At 40.4% G+C, this 17179-nt stretch overlaps 1 long non-coding RNA gene and 1 pseudogene across 1 annotated transcript in view; one reads left to right on the plus strand and one right to left on the minus strand.

The window, feature by feature from the left end:
* LOC104002008 (uncharacterized) overlaps positions 1–12086 on the plus strand; it is a 72310-nt gene extending 60224 nt beyond the window's left edge. The window contains exon 3 of the long non-coding RNA XR_001709105.1: positions 11512–12086. This is a non-coding gene — a long non-coding RNA (uncharacterized LOC104002008). The remainder of the gene's footprint in view (positions 1–11511) is intronic.
* Positions 1643–2857, minus strand: LOC100608004 (interleukin enhancer-binding factor 2-like; annotated as a pseudogene).
* Positions 12087–17179: the final 5093 nt, after the last annotated feature.

Below are 17179 nucleotides of genomic sequence, written 5' to 3' on the forward strand. Positions count from 1 at the left end.
AAACCTCACTTCTAATTTCATTAAGACCAATTGCAAATGACTTATCTCAGAGAAATGAAGCAACTTCATCCCAGCCATTTCAATGGGGGGTTGCGTTTCAGAAGCACACACAAAAAATTATGAAAATGAGTATGCATGAAGGTTTAATAGCTAATTTTCCAAGTTGATTATCTTGGCCAGTTCATTGGGATGCTCTTGCTTCTTTGCTAATTTAATTTGTTTCATCCTTTTTATTGTTTCCTTTAAATAGCAATTAGGGAAGATAGCACTCCATTTTGCCTCCTACTTGCCCTTTTGCTAAATCATGATTTCACCCTGTGCCAGATAGTTACGGGTGTATGAAGAGATGGCAGTGGTGAAAGGCAGAGCGGGTGAACACACTTGACTCAAGCCTGAGGAATCCAGGAAAAAGTTGCCAATGATGAAAATGTGTGTGTGTGTGTGTGTGTGCGTCCACATGTGTGTGTAGTGAATACCTTAGAACAATTCCTTTATTCACATATTCAGAAGTGTAAAACATGCCTATTTGGAAGTACAGATTCACTTACATAATGTCTACCAGTGTGCTGCAGTTATTTAAAAGCTAGCTATCAACTTGGTAAGATATGGGAACTTTTCTATTTTGTACCTACTGTTTTAAAACTGCTGTATATATTTGTACATGTGACAAGCAGCTATTAAATGTTATAATGATTTTTTATTATACTGTCATTAAAAGGCATTTATCAAGTGCTTGTTTTAATGTAGCCCTATCTTAGGTGAGAGAAAAGAGGGCCTCCTTGATATGTAACACTCCACTGATAAAATTTGCAGTCTGTTCTTAAAACACTGTATATTCTGATGAGGAAAGTACAAAAGGTCTCAACATGTATTAATTTTGTGCCTTTTTTTGTAGGCAAAAGAAGTAGGAAGAACAGTTTCTGTTCTCAGGCAGGTCTATTTGGGGATAAAAATAGAATATGAAATAGAATGCAATAAACAAATTACATAGCTATACTTTCTGAAGTCCAGGTCGGGCAGTGAGGTTAGGCTGGAAGACCTCTTAAGTTGTGAAAGCTTGGTTAAAGATAGGAGTTGACATGGCCTGAGTGTCAGCCAGTGGGGTTCTCTGTCACCAGATGGCTTTGTTAATTTGCAAAGTCCACAAAAAGTCATCAATAGTCATTGCTCTCTTTCTCTACCGAGTCCCTTAGTCTTCGGGCTCATTTCATCCAAATTAATGAAAGGAAAATCTATAAACAACAGCTTTATTGGGAGTTAAATCTCTAAGGAAAAAGCAGAAATTTGTAGATCTTCAAAGCAGTGTTTGCTCTCAGGTATCTCCTTTTATATTTATTTATTTATGCCCTATTAGGAAGTATTTTCATTGTTTTTCTTAGAAAAAGTTTTCCAGACACTAACAGCTCACAACATTTCAACAGCAAAGTTATTAGTTGAGAGAAGGCTTTTCAGGAGTTGGGGATTCTAGAGTATGAGGAAGAAATGTTGGTATCCCGCTTCATTATAGATGGATGGCATAGGTCATAAATGGGAGACTCTGGCTGCTAAGCCAATATAAAAACCCACTGGACTGGCATTTCCTTCTACAGAGTTTATTTTCCTTCCTGTTGTCTTCCTGTCCCACGGAAATGCCTGCCACCATGTAAAGCCCACTGGCAGCTAGCTTAGGCTCCAGTCTTCCCCCCTTGGGTAGGAAAGGGAGTGAAGGGAAGGCCACTCCTGAGTTTCCATGCTTTCCTCTTTCTCTCCTTGAGGTGGTTCTTCTGTCTTCTCCTTTTCTTCCTCTCCTCCCTGTTTCTCTGGCAGCTTCTCTTAAGCCTTTTCTGAAGGTGTTACTATCACTCCATCCCAGGTAGATATTTTGGAAGCAAGATGGCTGGCATCATCCTCCTGGCCAAGGATCTTCCTAAAGCCACCAGAGGATTCAGACCAGAGTCAGAGCTGTGTGGCAGACCATGTCCTGCAGTTGCATGGTCATGACTGTGTGTACTCTCACAGGGGTCAGTGACACCCAGTGACCCTGGCGGGAACTGTCCTGCAGCCAGAATTTGCAAGCAATGCTCATATGCAACATTTAGGGCCAAAGGCTGTCTGGTGAGGTTGTTCATCACAGCAGAATGACCCAGTAGGTCAAGGATCCAAAATGTGAGTGGCTCAAAGCCAGGAAAACAAATCCTCAAGTCCTTGAGTAGTCTGATGAGAACTTTATGGACTGAGAGGCACTTCTCTCAATCCAGCAGGCAGGGCAGATGACTGCCAAGGCATTCTGCAATACCTTGCTATCCAAATAGACTTTGGGGTCCAGTTTTCCAAGATTGAGTGACACTATTGTAATGAGAATCTTCACTGGAGCATCAGAAGAACTGATTTCAAGCCAGTTTTGTTGGTCAGCACGGTCAAAACTTCAGAAGGATCTTGTGCTCTGAGGCTTTCCAAGGCTTTGTTCCCCAGGGCAGTAACAGCTTCCAGTGTTGGCAGAGTTTTTAGTATTACCACCAGGGCAGCTGCACTGTGGCCTGTAGCCATCTTTCTCTTTTAGTACGATCCCACCTGTCAGACTTCTTGAATTTGCACTTCAAATTAGAGCCACAATCAAATGATCAGTCATGTTGTTTATTTTTGTCACCAGAGAAAGGACACTGTCCTGTTCAGCAGAGTTGGGAGCCAGGTACTGATCTCTCTTCAGCAAGGCCTCACTGAAGGACATTTCATCAGGTGCTGGCTTGACCCCTGGGAAGGCCATTTCACACAGATGGAAATCAAATGGGATATGTGGCACAAAGAGCCTGAACCCTCCTCCTGGGCCTCTTCTGGAAGCAAAGCGCCCACCACGACCATGGCCTCTGTCATCTCTCATGGCACCTTAAATCCCCCACACTGGAGGCTGCACTAACCACCCCTTTCCTCTCAGATACCTCATTTTAAATCATGGTAGGCTTAAACTTTATAAGCCTTTAGCATTACACATTCCATTGTTTATCTTTCATTCTCTAGCATTTATGAAGGTAGAATTTTCCTCTCCAAATTGTAATGTGATGATGAAATAGCAGAAAAGATCTCACTTTTCTCCCCTTGGAAGAAATATGGAATTCAGAAATACAGTCTAGAATCTGTCCTCAGCTCAGCCATTCCTGATTCAGTGTTACAATTGTCCAGAGAGGGCAAATTGCCTTTGGAGCTGAGAGGGTCTGTTACAAGATTCTCTAGTTATTCCTGTAACTAGAATGCATTAGCCTTAGAAGAGGTGTTTGTATACTGGGCGAGGGATCCTAGTTTGAATGAATGAATGAATGAATAAGTGAGGAATCTAAAAAGCCATTGGGAGGCTTAAAGAATGGCAGCTCCTTCTCTGGCTCTGCTGTGAGTCATCATTGGGAAAATAAGCAGCCTTCACTTTAGTAGAGGGGAAGGCAGCATCCTCAGTGGAAATCCTGCCATGCAGTTGGAGTTAGTGTTCTGGGAAAAGACTGAGAGTTCAGCAGAGTTTATGAACTTGGGAGTTGGAATTCTAGAAGAGCAGCTATAGGAAGGTGATTTGCTAAGGAAGAACGTAGAACCAAATTGGAGTGCGTGTGTGGGAGGGGTGGGATGACTAGAGAGGCTTATACTTTGGCAGCTTAGGAAGACCTGGGTGAAATGGAAGGTCAGATGAAATGATCTCAAGCTTCCATTGTGAAATTGTTTCCATTCTGCAGCTTCAGGGGTATGTGTGATCTTGTCATCTTTCCTCTGTCCTATAATCTCTCCACAAGGCCTGTGCTCCATACAGTCCGGCACATAGTAGGTGTTCAACAAAAATTTATGGATACCATGAATTCATTAAGAAGCATACAGACAGGAAATGCAGAATACAGGCTTAGGTCTTCATTGCTCCTAACTGCTAGACCTTCTGTGTCTCCAAATTATTTTTGTTAAGTTAGTTCAAATACTTGCAGTGCTTTCCTGTAGAAGACGGATTCAGCCAGTTCAAAACTACCTCTAAGGGCAGAACTGAGGACACTGGTAGAAGTTAGTGGGAAGTAGATTTTGGCTTAGAATTTTCTAATAACTAAATTTCAGAATTAAAAGAGTACTGTTTTTTAAAAAGTAGTGAGCCTCCTAACACAGGAAGCATGCAAGTAAAAAACTGCATGTCTATGTCTTAGGGATGTTTTAGAGAGGATCCCTTCCACCACCAAGGGTTTCGTATTATTTCTGTTATTGTGTTAAGTGATGGTCTAATATGATAAAATGCAAGTAATCTATTTTGGAAAGGAGACATAGATACAATTATTGAAAAGCACAATAGAGAAAAAGATTGCATCTATATTATTGTTATGTAACCATATGCCAATATGTCTAGTACATAGTATTAGAAAATGTGTCAGGGTGTAATAAGTAACTTTTTAGAATGCCCTATGCAGAATGTAGAAGCAAATCTGAATTAAAAATGCAGAAACTGAAGAGGACTGGAGTCATTAGGGAAGGCTTCATGGGCCAGCTGGTTCTTTAACAGGGCCTCGGAAAAGGTTAGAATGAGGACAGGCAAAGGGGAAGTCCCTCCAGGGAGGACTGTGCAGGAGTATTAGTGGGAGGAGGTGTTGGGAGGAGGCAGGATGATTGGGCTCACTCAGGCTCTCTGTACGTATGTGCTTTGCACAGAGAAGATGGGAACAATCAATGGTCATTTGAGGGAATGACACACACTTAAATCCCTCTTGTCTGAAATCCTGCAGTATCCTGAGTTCCACTGGCCTGCGGGCTGAGAGACCTGGGAGTCCCAGCTGGGTTCCTAACTAGCTGTTTGGTCAGACACATCACTTAACCACCCTGAGCCTTATTTTTCTCAATTATAAGCCAAGACAGTTGGTTAAATCAGTGCTTCTTAAACTTTAATGTGCAAATGGAGAGATTGTTAAAACGTAGCTCTGATTTCATGGGTCGGGGCAGGGCTTGAGATTCTGCATTGCTAACAGGCTCAAAGGCGATGGCGATGGTAGGGTCAGCAGACCACCCTTTGAGCGGTAAGGGGTTGTATGACTTACGTGCCTCCGTGATATGAGCACTCTACAAACTAGTTTTAATTATGGTCTCATACTTTTTTTTTTCATAGTTGTTTTCTTATTAGGTAATACGATTGAGAAGTATCTAGCACAGAGCTGAGTCCACAGTGGGTACTCAGTAACATTTGTTTATTCACGTCAAGTTTCTCCCTTGGATACTCTGCTTACCTTAGAAATGCAGTCGTTTTTGTTCAGTCCTGCATTTCAAACATGTAGTGCAGGTTCAGCAAATCTAATAAAACTCAAAGAAAAATCTCAGTGCTTTTTAGATCTCTTCTCTTATCTCATGACTCCTGTTTCTTCCAGTAGGAAAGGAAGTAATGTGCTGTCTAAATATCTGATTGTTGTGTTGCTTTAGGGAAAAACAATTAGATTGCCTTGCCATTTGCCAAATAGATGGAATGAAGGTTTCACTCCATTAACACTCATTCCATGAGTCATTCTAAATTCTTGACAGTATGCCAATAAACCCCAGTTAATTCACCAAAATTGCCGCTGGTAGCATTTTGCCTCTGCAGGTAACCAGCAGCACTGTAATCACTTACTCCACAAAGATAATGAGGTTGTATGGTTTTTATTTATGCTACCAATTTGTTTTAATATTGTTATTGTTCCTTTTATAGTAAGGCAGATTGGTCTCTGTCTTAAAGGACTGAGAAAGAAGGGATATTAAGGTTCCCAAACTGAATGTAAGTATTAATATTGAAAATAGTATTATTGTTTTTTGGACTGACAGTAGTAATTTAGAAGTGTTCTCAAGAGGTTGTATTGATTGAATATATACTTATTTGATTCTTCAAGATTTTTACCAGACTCCAGTTGGCTTCTAACAAAAGGTTTATACAGATAATGAGATTCCTTCCAGTTCTAAAACACTATAACCTCATGAAATATGACCAAGAGTAATGTACACACAGGACAATTTACACTTGGAAAATGAAGTCGAGCAAGTTGTTCCTGAGGTTTTTTGCTTGCCAACTAATGTAAGACAATATCATTGAAAAGAAAGAAGAGAAAATACAGATACAAGCATTTGTCCTTCAGGGTAATCTAATAACTCAGTAATAAGAATCTGTCACACAAATTTGGTATGAAATCTCTGCAAATTAGAGAAATCCATTACAACAATCAATCTAATAGAATATCAACATACCTCTGAATTTGTTTTGTAAAGAAATATGCTGTCTGTACCCAAGCCATATTTAAGGATTATTCCATAGTTTATTTTGGTTGAGAAAAACTAATTTGAGTCACTAGACTTTAGATAAGTGTCAGAAGTCCATATTTAACTCGTTTAGGCAAAAGGGATATTTAATGGAAGGATCTTGGGGTAGCCGACATGACTGAAAGAAGAGTAGGATGACCAAGTCACCAGCCGGGCAGGAAGGAATGCAGCGGGGCCTCAGGAACCCTCAAACCAGGAACCAGCTTGTCAGGACTTTGTCTCTCTTTTTGGTTTTTACTTCTCTTGGTGCCGGCTCTATTTTCTCCCACTGCAGACCAGCTTTCTCCACTTGGCAGTTAATGGGGCTGTTGACACCTTGCATGGGAGTTCTTTTACAACTTTTTCTATCAGAGAGACAGACTGACTCTCCCAGATTAATTTTTTTAAAAGGCTAGGGGAGAACTCTGGGTGGCCGGGTCAGGTGGCTGCTCAGCCTTGGATGCCAGCTGTGACTAGGAGGGCAGGATCAGATAAGAACATGCCGCATTTTCCTGTAACCACATGGTTGGAGTTGGGAAGGGGGAAATTAATTGAACATGAGGGAGGAATACATTTGCTAAAAGATGGAGGCCAGTGGCTGGGCAAGGACTCCCAATGTGTTGGTCCATAAGATAGTTTGGAGTAGCACCCTATCCTTGCTTTAATTCTCCTTGCCCCTCTACTGCTTACAGCAGGTTGGGAATTCTATGCTAGGTGTTCTATAGTCCTATGATATAAGCTGCAGGGGTCTTGCACTGTCTACTCCTTAGAAAACAAAACTGCCTGTGTTTCCTGGGCCCCACAGTTGTCTATGTGGTGGGTCTATTACTGCTTTTGTAATCGATTAGCCTGAGTTACAGAAGAGGGAAAGGACAGGCTGACAGATGGTATTTGCAGTAGGTGCAGGAGAAGATTTGAGCGTCTCCTAATACAAGTCCCCTTCCTACTCCTCCCTCCTGTCTGCCCTCACCAGCCAAGGAACATGTGTGGTCCTCACAAGTAGACTGCAAGCCACCCAGGAGGCAAGAACAATAGCATGCATGCCTTTAAATCCTGGGAATCTCTGAATACGGTTCTTACACAGCATGAAAGTGTAACACATATTTATAGATCTGATGTTAAACCAAGTTTAACCTGTATAAAAATAAAAGAGATGTAGCTGAGTTACATTGTGATTTTTAAAGTTCCTCAAATGTGAGCATTTTGCATGCAGTATGCACATTGCTATTGTTTCCAAGTGTAAATAAGAGGGCAGAGTCCTATTTATTGGTAATTCTATTGTAGATCTATAATAGACATATGATACTCTTCGTAAAGACACAGCTACAGCAGTTTTAATTATTCACCCATAATGAATGAACCTGGTCCCTACTTAAGAAATGCAAGATTTGTATGATTCAAGCATATTCTCTCTTACAGGCAGACACTAATGAATCCTATGAAGGTAATAGACTCTTATCATTGAACCAGAGCCTGAACAAATGTGTTCATTAGTCTTGTCTTCTGATGATAGAAAAGCTGAATCTTGAGCTGGACACATGTCCAGATTTGAACTTCTTTAAAACATAGGGGTTATATTTTAACAGAAAACTTTATAATCAGTGGATTGTTATCATTTGTTGTAGAAAAGAATTTGCTTCTGATGCTTATCATGAAGATTCTTATGGATTCTTTGCATTTTTTCCTAAATGGAAATCTTTTTATTATTTTTTCCTGATTTTATAAGTAACACATTCTCTTTGTAGGAAATTTAAACACTTCAGAGGTGAATATTAAATTTAAACAATTCAAAACTCCCATAATTATATTCGTCAAAAAACACTTAACATTTTGATGCATATTTATTTATATTATTTAACAAGCTCTTGTACAGCAATTTGTATACACTAAGCTCCTGTCCATCCACTTTACAATTGTGCTTCATTTACTCCTCTTGACAACCCTATGAGGTGTTATTATTTCCCTATTTACAGAGAAGGAAATGGAGTCTCAGAGGCTTTAATAACTTGCGCAAAAGTACATGGTTATAAGTGGCAAAGTTGGGATTCCAACACAGACCCTCGGACTCCAGAGTCCCTGCTCTTAGTTATATACCAGGCCTCTATGCATCCTTCCATATCTCCATGCCTAAAATTAAAAAAAATATATCCCATGTTTCCAAGTTGACCTGCCTCCTGCAGTCAATTTTTCCTTTAATAGCCTCTTAAAATGGGTCGAGACCCCATCCACGGAAAGTGGGAAGTCCACTGTGCCTTTTCCCCAGTATTTCTGTGAATTCCCGGCTGTGTTGTGCTCTGGGACATTCTTCTGAATCCTACTCCCTCACAGCATCTTGTCCATTCATTTGCTATCTTGTCTCTTTGTCTCTGGACACCTCCTCAATGTACCACTAACACAGATAAATTGGTTATATGTAGAGAACTTTTCCTGAAGATCTGAGGATAAGGAAGATAATTACAATTAGGAAAAAAATTAACACAGTGTTTGAAATGATTGTTCTTAGACCCTGAGGGAAAATTAAAATGTCAAAAATTTAAAAATAGTTCCTCTTTGGACACATTCCAACTCCCAATATTACTCTCCTATCTTGTGAGCTGCTTTGTCTCTGACTCCTCTCAATTACTTTTTTCCTTGTTTAATATTCTTAACCCCCACCCCTCCACTTTTTTTGAGACAGAGTCTCCCTCTGTTGCCCAGGCTGGAGTCCAGTGGTGCAATCTCAGCTCACTGCAACCTCCGCCTCCCGGGTTCAAGTGATTCTACTGCCTCAGCCTCCCAAGTAGCTGGAATTACAGGTGTCCGCCACTACTCTCAGCTTATTTTTGTATTTTTAGTAGAGGGGTTTTGCCATGTTGGCCAGGCCAGCCTCGAACTCTTGGCCTCAAGTGATCTGCCCTCCTTGGCCTCCCAAAGTGCTGGGATTACAGGAGGGGAGCCACCATGCTCAGTCCCCTTTTTACCTAGGTTATCACCCCCAAACCCCAGTCCTTTCTTCCTTTTTTATGCAAAATGACTTAGCTCTACTTCTCAATTTTAAAATCTGTTGTTTTTCCAGTGCTTCTCAATTGGTGGGTGGTGGTGTACGTATGAGTTTGCCTTTCAGAAGCTATTTTTGTTGTGATAACAAAGAATTATTCAGCTCTAAATGTCAATAGCACCGAGGCTGAAAAACCCCAATCTATAAAAACTGTTTATTTTGCTTTTGGGGACTGTTTTCCATCACTTGAATGGTATAATTTTGGGGGAGCCCAAATTACCTAGTAGTCATAGTATATACTATGTAAGTCATAGTGCCTACATAATACCTTCAGAGCAAACCACAGTACCTGCTCTCTGACTCTTACAGTGAGCACCCACAAGGCTGGGTCCAATTTTGGGGGACTCGGTATGGACATTTGGATCAAGTTGGACCAATCCTCACCTGGATTGTATTCTACAGATGCCTTCCTGCATGTGTGGAGGGAGGGAATTGACAGGGATATTCATTGCAACACCATTTATGATAGCAAAAGCTCAGTAACAACCCAAGTGCTCATCAATAGGTGACTGATTAAATTACGGTAAAGCCGTACAAAAAATACAAAGATACGGTAAAGCCGTATCATGGTCATTTGTACCAGTACCAGGTTAACTGGGTAAACTTAGAAGTACATTTCCCAGAACCCCTTTCCTGTAGGATTCTAAGTGATAATTGGCCAAAAGAGGAATTAGTGGGACATTTGAAAGGTGGAAGTGAACAGTACCTGTTTCTCTCTTAAAGGCATGGAGATTGGATGGGAGACAGACTCAGAGAGGCTGGTGGTTGCTGGCAAGCCCTCACTCTTCTTTGCCCCATGTTCAACTTCTCCTCCTGACTGGCACCTTGCTGGAGACCCACAGAGGAAACAGCCTCCCATAGATTCCCCCCAGCTTCCCCTTTGTTGATCCGCTTTGTGGCCTGAAGTACTGTAGGGGCTTCTCATATTGACTAGCAACTCTTCAGAAATGTCAAACTCTCCCTCCCAGATCTTTACTTCCCCAGCTCCCCCAACACTTGTACAAGGTCTAATTTGTATACTGTCTCTCTCAGCCCATAACTTTAAGTGGTTTTGCCTCCCTGATAAACTCTGGCTGATACAACTACATGACCTTAAAAAATAATGCAGCTGGCCGGGCGCGGTGGCTCACGCCTGTAATCCCAGCACTTTGGGAGGCCGAGGCGGGCGGATCACGAGGTCAGGAGATCGAGACCATCCTGGCTAACACGGTGAAACCCCGTCTCTACTAAAAATACAAAAAATTAGCCGGGTGTGGTAGCGGGCGCCTGTAGTCCCAGCTACTCGGGAGGCTGAGGCAGGAGAATGGCATGAACCCGGGAGGCGGAGCTTGCAGTGAGCCGAGATCGCGCCACTGCAGTCCAGCCTGGGCGACAGAGCGAGACTCCGTCTCAAAAAAAAAAAAAAAAAAAAAAAAAAAAATAATGCAGCAGCTCCATATACCAATATAAATTCATCTCCTAGATAAAAGGGAAAAGAGCAAGCTGCTAAAGTGATGAAAAATATTACAGATAAAGCTAGAGCCCCCTTTGACCAATACCTCTAATCCTGGTCCCCATTTCTTTCCCCCAGAGACTAATACTATTATTAGTTCTAACTAAATTCTTATGGTCTGAGGAAGAGTCCTTAGCAAATTGTAACTCCTGTAGGAGACATTTTGCTAAGATTCTTTTATTAACATATATATAAGTAACATACAATAAAATGCACAGATTTTAAGTGCTCACAGATGAGTTTTGATACCTGTGTAACATCACCCCTTAAAAAGATATGGAACATTTCCACCCTCCACCATTTTCCTTGTGCAATTTTCTAGAAAATTACCCTACTTCTGCAACCATGATCTCATTTCTAGCTCCATAGATTTGTTTACCTGTATTTGGCTTTCATAGGAATGGAATTATATAATGAGTACTCTTATGAGTCTGGCTTCTTTCATTCAACATAATGTTTTTGAGATTTGTCCATGTTGTTTTATGTATTAGTAGTTCATACTTTTTATGCTTGAATATTCCATTGTATGAATCTACATTCCTGTTGATGGACATTTGTTTCCAGTTTGAGGCATTCTAAATTCCTGTAAGTTTTTTAATATAGCAAAGAGATTGTTGAGATTATGATTATTAGTATTTGAAAGACCGTGCAATCTCTAATTTTCCCAGAGAACTTTACCTCCTTCCACGAGGAATCACAAATTAGGTACAAAGTTATGATTTCTGTTTTTTTTCAGAGCCTTTCCATAGTTGTGGGAAAGAAGATGGGTAAAGTTATTGTTAATCTACAGAGGAAGGAATGATGCCAAGTTTTTCAAGGCTTCCAGAGTCACAGGAGGAGTCACTTGGTAAATCCAGGAGCAGAAACCAGGTACCAGTTGGAAGACCACAATGTGTTTGTTCAGACCTGTGGGCCTCCTGGATCCTTAGCAAAAGACCACACAGACAAGTGTTGAATGCAGCTTTTAAAAGTATGGAAGGGACAGTAAGACAGTTCTAAGCGTGGACTAGAATATAATTTAAGGTTTCTGTGACACGGTGTTAGGACTCTTTCCTAGAATTATGAGAGCTGAACTAACAGCTCCCAGATAACTGAAGCATAATAATTAATCTAGAAAAGCGGCCTCTTCTTTTCTGTGGTTGAACCTAAGTGTAGTTTTGACTTTTAACTAAAACTAGGTCAATTAAGACCATTGGAACTCTGTGACTGAGGATGTGTGGTGTTTATTGGGGATTTAAAATAAGATTTTTGTTCTTTTATAAATTTTAATATAAATAGATTGTTTTCCCTATAGTATTTAGTGTTAATTAATGGGGCTGACACAATTAATGGCATCAAGAACATATAATTATGTTTATTATACTAAGAAATTATGCAATTACGTAGTTGTTTAATAGGTTAAGTGATCTTATAGATATTTTTATCGTTTTTGCAACAGTTTTATCCTGATTTCTTTGTGAGAAAGCGTTTAATGTTTCAAAAATGTTGAGACAGACTTTTGTTAAATTAATCGCATGAAAAATAGTATATCTTTTTCAGTAACTGGGGATTTTCATAAAAGCCATCAAAGATATAATATTAGAAGATCTGCTGTTAAGATAGCTGTTGTCATAAAAAACTGTTGATGAATTTTGAATTTTGACTGTTAACTGTCCATGCTAATCAGATATTCAGAGAACAATTTAGCATTTGCTAAATTCATTTTAAAGGAAGTCTCAGTTAATATAACTGATTCTTTTATATCTCCTCCTAAAAGAAGGTATTTCTTTGAAATATGCTCTTGCTCAAAGTTTAAGATCTGTAACAATTTATCATGCTCTCAGAGTCTAGTCTTAAGCAATTTAATATCATTGTGACAGGTATTTATTTACCATTGAAGTAAGAATCATTATTTGCTGACACTTTTTTTGACACTTTATGATTTATCTTTAAGTAGTCCTATTAGATGTGATAGGAATGAATTAACTTAATTTTATCATGATGCTCATAACTTTATTTCCCCCACAGAGGCAGCAAAGCAGTCTTCGTGCATGCTACACATCTGATTTTTCTCTTCCCAATGCTGTTTTTTTCAGTTCGTGCTTCATTAGTAAAAATATGTGTCCTAATTTAAAACACACTCAATTCTGAACCCGGAACATTCCTTTAAGTAGATACATTTGAGTAGGTCTGTTCTCTTGAAAGATAGCTTTCACCCAAATGCAGTGTCTGTTTAGTATTTTTGTACCATAGAATAATATGTTTTGAATGTTGTTATTTACCTGTGGGTTCTTTACCCTTAGTTTTTTGCTCTGTCTGCAGGTTAAGTGACTAGCCTAAGGTAAGAGCCAGATTTGGAGCTTGGAATCTGATAGCCCTTAGGGTGCTTTATTCCCTGAGCCAATCCACACTTCTACCTCAGTAAAGGAATCAACTGAGGGCTCAGCTTTTCCTCTGCAAGAAACCTGCTCTCTGGGACAGTAAGTCACGACCCCTGTGAAAACATCTAAAAAACATATTCATCTTTGTTATTGCTTCATGGCCTCCTAAGAGTACAGAGTGATAGCCTCTTCGTGAGGGAAGTCTATTGAAGGCAGGCTGCTGTGTAATGCCATGGATCTGATTTTTCTGTGGACCACTCTGTCTGTATTAATCATGTCGTTATACAGAGACCATAAGGCATGAATGACATTGCATGTGTGAAAAGAAAATATGAGTTTTGTGATTTGGCTGAATGGAAAAGTGCTGTGTCCAGTGTCACAATACCTTTTCTGACTTCAGCTGAATATTGCAGTCTAAATCACCACACAGTTCAGGTCTTATTTCCATATGGTGGCATTTGATACTGTTCATTTACTGTTTGGGTGTCAGTCTTGCCTCTCTCAGAACATACTGAACTGTTTGTGTTGGGGGAGCAAGTCATATCATTAGTATCCCTTAGTACATCTGCTATGGTCTGAATGTTTGTGTCTCCTCCCCTACAAATTTATATCTGGAAATTCTATCCCTCAAGGTGATAATATTAGGAGGTGGGGCCTTTCGGGAGGTGATTGGGTCATGAGGGTAGAACCCTTGTGAATGGGATTAACGATCTTATACAATAGGCCCAAGGGAACTCATTCATCCCTTCCACCACGTGAGGATGCGGTGAGAATGTGCTATCTATGAACCAGGAAGCAGACCCTCAGCAGACACTGAATCTACCAGTCCCTTGACCTTGGACATCCTAACCTCCAGAACTGTGAGAAATTCCTGTTGTTATAAGCCAGCCCTTTTATAGTATTTTGTGATAGCAGCCTGAATGGACTAAAACAATGTGTAAGACATTTGGCTGATTTAATTGTTGACTGAAATAACTTTTTTCAAGGATATGGTACATAATTATATGAATGTCCTTTATTGCCAGCAATACTGACTGTACAACTTATGAAGTATAATAGCATGATGATTAAGAGCTTGGTTTCTGGAATCTGACTATAACATTTCTTCTACTTGCTATCTTTGGAATCTGAGACACATTCCTTAACCTCTTTGGGTCTTAGTTTCCTCATCTGTAAATAATAATAATAAGGGTTACTACCCATAGTGTTGTTATGAGTTTTAGATGAGTTACTATTGGTAAAGCAGAGAACAGTGTCTGGCACATAAGAAGGGCTTGCTATTGCTATTTTAAGAAATAGTTAAGCCTATAGGGTCTTGACATCCAGGTTGGCTATAGTTTGTGGGTTCAGGAAACCTGAAGATTCTATTCACACCTGGCCTAGGACCTCTGTGAAAAGTTTTGAGTTATGACTCCAGAGCTGGCTCTGGAAAGTTTCCAATTGGTCAGATGAGTACATGTGAGAAATGGAATTGAGTACGAATATAGCCATTTGCAAAAATTTTGGCCTGAGGCTAAGATGAGTTACATTGATTGACTCAGAAGTCGTGGCAATAGTCTAGCCCTATGTACTAGAAGTTCTGTTATTTCAGCAAGAAATAGTTAAAGAAAATTCATCAGAGGATCCTAAGGCTCAATGAAATTCTGAATTCAAAATCTCTTTCAGCAAAGTCACTTACCGTTATAGTAGGTTCCAGTTAGTTGAAGTGTAGTCAACCCCAGCTTTGGTTAAATAATCATGTGTTTCTGAACCACGTGGAGCAAATGGTAATGGAGAATGTGGTCACTCATCTCCAAAGCTGGCCCACAGGGAAGTCTCCTTTCCAGCACTCACACTTGTTTGGTCTTCTCTCCATGAATCCAGGATGGTCCTCCAACTTGCTTTTGCCCCCACAGAGTGCAGGGGATGCAAAGCTCTGTGGCTTCTGAGGCTAGGTCATAAGAAGGCTCACAGATTTTGCCTTTCTTCCTGGAAGGCTCTGGGGGAGGCTAGTCAGGAGGCAAAAAGTCCAACTCTCTGGAAACAGCCATGCTGTGAGGAAGTGGTGTACCAAGGCTGGGGGCAGTGGGAATGGTCCACTTAAAAGTACAGAGATTAAAGGGATGCATTGTCTATAAAGAATTTAAAAAGTTTACTAAAACCAACTAAAAGTTGGTCTTCCTTTTCTTATCAGCATGCACAAGCAATTCTAAACAAGGCTCAGCGATAACATATCCCTTCCCATGAGTGGATCACTCCCACTGCCTCTTTCACACACCCTGCCTCCTGCAAGCCAATGCTGTGAAGCCCAAGCTAGCCATGTGGCAAGGGAGATGTCTGCCCAGTCTCCAGCTGCTCCAGCCATCCCAGCTCAGGCACCAGTCACTTGAGGGAAGAAGCCATCTTGGATGTCCAGCCTAGTCTGGCTTTGAGAAGACTCTAGCTCCTGCTGCCATCTTACTGCAGTTTCATGAAGGATCAAATGTCATAGCCATCCAGCCGAGCCTTGGCAAACTACAGACTGTATAAGGAGTTTTTTTAGGGCACTCTGTTTTGGGGGTAGTTTGTTACGCAGCAATTGATAAACGAAAAAGAGAAGAGGCATGCAAGAAGAAGAGAGCCTCTTCTATCTCTTAAAATAGCAACAAGTGTCCTTGGCTGTGTGGGGTCTCTAGAGATCAGCTAATCTTGATGTTGACAGAGGCCAAAAGTACTTGATTTCACTACCGGATGGAAATTATATCTGTGTAGATGTTGCTAAGCAACAAGAGATCAGAAACCTATAAGGAGTGACCATATAATGCAAAGCATTGAGTCAGCCAACTGAGTTCCTCCTGCACTTATTTTTTAGAACCTGCTTATAAAAGAAGCAATGTCCACAATGTGTGGGGGGAGGAAAGTCTCCTGGGACCTTAAGAGGAAAGCGTACACTTCATCATAATTTGCCTGCAATGATCAGCAAACTAAAAAGTCAATACACAACCTGAAAAATGGTCATTATTTGTGATTTAAAAGAAGAGTAAGCTTTAGGAATAAATACTAACATCACTGGGAACTCTGTCTCATCCTCACATCCTTTGAAAAGGCATTTGTAAGTGTTAAAATCCTTTCCCCTTGAAATACCACAAAGCTGTAAATATTTATTAAAACATCCAAATCAGTAATGTCTTTCTGAGATTTACAAGGATATTATTAGGTGGTCAGTGAACTTGAGGGTTTTTTTGGAAGTCAGTGGGACCTAAAAACTTTTCCTTTGGCTGGTCAGAGAAGCAGGCTGAGAAAGGGGGACTCTTACTGAGGGTTTTGTGAATAGCCTAGTAGCAGGTGCACATGAAAACACTAATGGTCAGAATAAAGTCTACACCCCTTAACTGTTCCTCACCAGCAATCATTTTCATTATTTCTGCTCAGTGACCTTTCATTCCCTTCATTTTTCTCTGATAATTAGATTTCTTAAATTAAAAAAGGTAGGGGGAGAAATGATAAGCTCAATAGAAGACAAACAGGAATTGAATGGATGTATGCATTTATTTTTAATATGTTTTAGCAAAACCTATATGTACCTGCCCCCCCCAACACATACACATCATTGGGCTTTAGAATCCTTGCTGAGATGTGGGTTTGAGGGAGATAACCACGTGTGGTGAGTTGCAGAGCCTGCCCTCCGCCTGCCACCGTTGCTGTGGGGAGCGCACTCTGTCGAGCACTGCTCTAGCAGACCCACCAAATCCCATGTAAGTGGTCAGAGCACAAATGAGGTTGTCGGTGGGTAGTCCTACCCTATTCATGAGCTCTTTCAGAACAATTTTCATTACTTTTTAAAAATACTGTTTTTGGCAAACACTTGATACTTGAAATAAAAAATGCATGAGTCACCTACTGGGATAGGCACAGTGTGTGGTTCATTGAATTTAGCTAAATTGTGAGTCATCCATCAATAGTCCTCTTGGTGAACATACTTGTAATAATTTCACACATTACAAACAAAAATAGGTATGATTTTCAAGATTCTTGAAGCTGTTTCCCTTGGGGATTCTTTGGATTGTGTTTAGAGTTTTTTGTGTT

This window comes from Pan troglodytes, chromosome 15 (genome assembly GCF_028858775.2).
Source record: "Pan troglodytes isolate AG18354 chromosome 15, NHGRI_mPanTro3-v2.0_pri, whole genome shotgun sequence".
In the NCBI taxonomy this organism is placed as follows: domain Eukaryota; kingdom Metazoa; phylum Chordata; class Mammalia; order Primates; family Hominidae; genus Pan; species Pan troglodytes.